The following is a 5,775-nucleotide window of genomic DNA, read 5'->3' as shown; positions in this document are numbered from 1 at the left end:
TCAGTTTTTAGCAAGCCGCTAACCAGACTGAGAGTCGAAGATCAAAATTAATTTTTTATGAGAGAGCCACAAAATTTGATTAAAACAAGCCTATCCGATGTTATCCTGACGCCAAATGACTTCGAACAGGCGATAAATGACATGCCCATGCACTCTGCCCCAGGGCCAGACTCATGGAACTCTGTGTTCATCAAGAACTGCAAGAAGCCCCTATCACGAGCCTTTTCCATCCTATGGAGAGGGAGCATGGACACGGGGGTCATCCCACAGTTAATAAAAACAACAGACATAGCCCCACTCCACAAAGGGGGCAGTAAAGCAACAGCAAAGAACTACAGACCGATAGCACTAACATCCCATATCATAAAAATCTTTGAAAGGGTCCTAAGAAGCAAGATCACCACCCATCTAGAAACCCATCAGTTACACAACCCAGGGCAACATGGGTTTAGAACAGGTCGCTCCTGTCTGTCTCAACTATTGGATCACTACGACAAGGTCCTAAATGCACTAGAAGACAAAAAGAATGCAGATGTAATATATACAGACTTTGCAAAAGCCTTCGACAAGTGTGACCATGGCGTAATAGCGCACAAAATGCGTGCTAAAGGAATAACAGGAAAAGTCGGTCGATGGATCTATAATTTCCTCACTAACAGAACACAGAGAGTAGTCGTCAACAGAGTAAAGTCCGAGGCAGCTACGGTGAAAAGCTCTGTTCCACAAGGCACAGTACTCGCTCCCATCTTGTTCCTCATCCTCATATCCGACATAGACAAGGATGTCAGCCACAGCACCGTGTCTTCCTTTGCAGATGACACCCGAATCTTCATGACAGTGTCTTCCATTGCAGACACTGCAAGGCTCCAGGCGGACATCAACCAAATCTTTCAGTGGGCTGCAGAAAACAATATGAAGTTCAACGATGAGAAATTTCAATTACTCAGATATGGTAAACACGAGGAAATTAAATCTTCATCAGAGTACAAAACAAATTCTGGCCACAAAATAGAGCAAAACACCAACGTCAAAGACCTGGGAGTGATCATGTCGGAGGATCTCACCTTCAAGGACCATAACATTGTATCAATCGCATCTGCTAGAAAAATGACGGGATGGATAATGAGAACCTTCAAAACTAGGGAGGCTAAGCCCATGATGACACTCTTCAGGTCACTTGTTCTATCTAGGCTGGAATATTGCTGCACACTAACAGCACCTTTCAAGGCAGGTGAAATTGCTGACCTAGAAAATGTACAGAGAACCTTCACGGTGCGCATAACGGAGATAAAACACCTCAATCACTGGGAGCGCTTGAGGTTCCTATACCTGTATTCCCTGGAACACAGGCAGGAGAGATACATGATTATATACACCTGGAAAATCCTAGAGGGACTAGTACCGAACTCGCACACGAAAATCACTCACTACGAAAGCAAAAGACTTGGCAGACGATGCAACATCCCCCCAATGAAAAGCAGGGGTGTCACTAGCACGTTAAGAGACCATACAATAAGTGTCAGGGGCCCGAGACTGTTCAACTGCCTCCCAGCATACATAAGGGGGATTACCAACAGACCCCTGGCAGTCTTCAAGCTGGCACTGGACAAGCACCTAAAGTCGGTTCCTGATCAGCCGGGCTGTGGCTCGTACGTTGGTTTGCGTGCAGCCAGCAGCAACAGCCTGGTTGATCAGGCTCTGATCCACCAGGAGGCCTGGTCACAGACCGGGCCGCGGGGGCGTTGACCCCCGGAACTCTCTCCAGGTAAACTCCAGGTAAACTTAGAAGAGGGTCAGCTTAAATTGCTTCAACTTTCTTAGGTTTGTGTAATTCCCTCTTCAGAAATGTGATACCAAAGATACTCGATTACGTGAATTTTCAGTGCTTCCTTTTTTTTTTTACTTATTACATTATGATCCAGCAGAATATGTATAACTTGTCTAAGCCTACCACATGCTCAGAATCATCTGAACCACAAATATCATTCCAGCAACAAGTGACATCCTCCGCCTTCATAAGCAATTGAGACAAACCCTTGAAAATTACAGTGAGGGTGAAACGCAAGATGGTAACCTTTTAAACTTAAAATAGCCCCTTGTGGGTATTAATCACCGAAATCTCTTGGTTTTCTCATTTCAGATTCCTTGATTCAAGAGCCCTCACCAGAATCGAGGCATCACCCTTGATGGATGGAAGATCCTGACAAAGACATTGAAATGCCCAAATACCAGTTGTGGGAGGCAGTCCAAATTCATCTGCGAGAAAAATGGAATGAATAATGAGAACTTTCAAAACTAGGGATGCGAAGCCCATGATGATTCTCTTCAAATCACTTGTTCTCTCAAGGCTGGAGTATTGTTGTACATTAATGGCACCTTTCAAGGAAGGTGAAATCGCTGACATGGAGAGTGTACAGAGAGCCTTCACAGCACACATAAATGTACAATAAAACACCTAAATTACTGGGAACAGTTCAAGTTCCTTGACTTGTACTCCCTGGAACTCAGGCAGGAAAGGTACGTCATAATATACACCTAGAGACTCCTAGAGGGATTAGTACCAAATTTGCACACGAAAATCGCTCCCTACGAAAGCAAAACACTCGGCAGGCAGTGCAACATCCCCCAGTGAAAGTAGGGGCGCCATGAATACGCTAAGAGACAACACAATAAGTATCAGGGGCCTAAGACTGTTCAACTGCCTCCTAGCATACATAAGGGGGATTACCAATAGACCCCTGGCTGTCTTCAAGAAGGCGCTGGACAGGCACCTAAAGTCAGTACCTGACCAGCCAGGCCGTGGTTCATATGTCAGTCTACGTGTGGCCAGCAGTAACAACCTGGTTGATCAGGCCCTGATACACCGCAAGGCCTGGTCACAGACCAGGCCGCAGGGGCATTGAACCCCAAAGTCCACTCCAGGTATACATAAGTCTTTCTTTAAACACACCGGCCGTATCCCACCGAGGCAGGGTGGCCCAAAAGGATAAATGAAAGTTTCTCCTTTTACATTTAGTGATGTATACTGGAGAAGAGTGCAGCCAGCAGTAACAGCCTGGTTGATCAGGCTCTGATCCACCAGGAGGCCTGGTCACAGACCGGGCCGCGGGGGCGTTGACCCCCGGAACTCTATCCAGGTAAACTCCAGAGGTTACTAGCCCCTTGCTCCCGGCATTTTAGTCGCCTCTTACAACACGCATGGCTTACGGAGGAAGAATTCTGTTCCACTTCCCCATGGAGATAAGAGGAAATAAACAAGAATAAGAACTAGAAAGAAAATAGAAGCCAGAGGGGTGTGTATATATATGCTTGTACATGTATGTGTAGTGTGACCTAAGTTTAAGTAGAAGTAGCAAGACGTACCTGAAATCTTGCATGTTTATGAGACAAAAAAGACACCAGCAATCCTACCATCATGTAAAATAATTACTGGTTTCCATTTTACACTCACTTGGCAGGACGGTAGTACCTCCCTGGGCGGTTGCTGTCTACCAACCTACTACCTAGAATACATAACAGTCATTAAATATAACTTAAAAGAATGGCAGAAATCCCACACTGTAAAGTTCACAAAACGAAATACAAAATTTGTTCCACGTCATCACATATTGGCTAAAATTCCCGAGAAAAATGGGTTGCGTTGAAAATACTTGAGTTGCAGTACAATACTAAGATATAGGAGTAATGTAAGGGACCGTTAGTATTAATCCAAAAAAGGGAAGGATATCACCAACACCTCAGATCAAGAGCTCTCCCAACCATGACTTTGAAGGGCGAGGTTGAGGAAAAAACCTCCCCCCTGCCATTGGTTTCACATCATCCCGGCATTTTATTATTATTATAATCAAAAAGAAGCGCTAAACCACAAGGGCTATAGAGCTGCCCGGCGTTGTATTTGAAAAAAAAAAATAAGGTGGGGAATTATTATAATCATGGGGGAGTGCTAAACCCGTAGGGTTATGCATTATTATTATAATCAAGGGGAAGCAGTAAACCCATAGGATTATGCAGTGCTTGTGGGGGGAATGTGAAAGGTATTCCGGCTTAATTCAAGAGCCCCTCACCAGCGTCAAGGAACCTCCCTTGGGGAGGGATGAAATTAATGGTAATAGGTATGGTTTCACGTGTAGCATAAACATGCTGTCATAAAACGTATTTAATTTTCTTCATTTAGCCCACCACCAAGCTCAGTACAGAAAACTTGACCCCAGGGATAATGAAGAGATGAATGCAAAGAACTATGTATTAAGAGTCTTCTAGTAGTCACAGCACTGAATGATGCACTTCCTCTAGAGCTTAAGGTGGCCCATGGCCTGGTAGGCAATACTCTCACTTCACACACTGAGGGACCATGGTTTGAGTCCCATTTTTATTATTATTATAATCAAAAAGAAGCGCTAAACCGGTTCGAGTCCCAGCAAGAGTTGAAACATTGGGAGTGTTTCCTTACACCTATTGTCCCTGTTCACCCATCAGTAAAATGGATACCTGGATTAGTCAACTGGTGGTCACATCCTGGGACAAAACTGACCTAATTTGCCAGAAATGCTCTGCATAACAAGGGGCATTCTATATAGTAGTATGTCATTGATGTTAGCTAGACCTGTATACCTTGTACTTGTAGAAACAAAGATATTATTATATATTATTATTATTATTATTGTAAGCAGGTGGGTCAACACAAGCTCACTTTTTGATAGGCCTCCAAGCATGGCAAACACACATGAGCATCTCTTAGTTTCTGCAACTGTGGCTCTACTGGCACTGGGATCCCCAATCAGTGTGGCACATGGAATCTACAGAGACTTCAATACCCTTCATACAAGAAGGTAGCTACCCACAGTGTTATGTAATTTAAACATGAGAGTACTAATTTTGTTTGTGAAAAAAAGAATTATATGTAGGGGTTGTCCTAGGAAAGGATGGAGGGATGTGCTCAAAGAGGTTTTGTGTGCAAGGGGCTTGGACATACAGCAGACGTGTGAGTGTGTTAGGAGTGAGTAGAGATGAATGTTTTTTGGGACTTGACGAGGTGTTGGAGTGGGAGCAGGGTAATATGTATTCTGCGAAAGGATTCAGGGAAACTGGTTAGCCAGATTCAAGTTTTGGAGGTGGGAAGTACAATGCCTACACTTTAAAGGAGTTTGGGATATTTGCTGTTTAGAGTGACATTTAAACTGTTGTATCTGTGTGTCTCTTCAAAGACAGTGATAGCGTGAATGATGGTAAAAGTGCTTTTCATTTTTTGGGGTCACCCTGCCTCGGTGGAAGATGGCCAGTGTGTTAAAAAAAATAATCTGAATATAATTAAGTGCTAAACCCAACAGGGTCATACAGCACTGCAGGGAGAAATTCAAAATGAGAAATGTGCAAGAGAGAGGAGGGAATAGTGAATAAAAAATTAAACTTAGTTTCACTGGATATACCCCTTTAGCAAGTTTGGCTAATGCTACAAATTTCACTAAGGTCTTATAATCCTCCTCTTGCAATAAAGCAAACGGTAATGACTATACACTCTGTGTGGGACACCCAGCTTAAACAAACAGTATAGATCACATCAACACTAGCTTTTCTCTTGGATACTTATTAAAATTTAATTTCTTGACTCTTCAGTTTGGAATACATTGTTATAAAAAATGCCAAATTCCTTTTTTATGGGAGTTCAGTACCATAATATCCATCATGTAATTTCTGTAACTTTTTTACTTTTCTGGATGTTTTATCACATCAATTTTCTTCTGTGTAGACAAGGATATTAACAAATAAAACAACAAA

The sequence above is a fragment of the Cherax quadricarinatus genome, chromosome 4 (genome assembly GCF_038502225.1).
Source record: "Cherax quadricarinatus isolate ZL_2023a chromosome 4, ASM3850222v1, whole genome shotgun sequence".
Lineage (NCBI taxonomy): Eukaryota > Metazoa > Arthropoda > Malacostraca > Decapoda > Parastacidae > Cherax > Cherax quadricarinatus.
Note: the sequence above shows the minus strand (reverse complement) of the source record.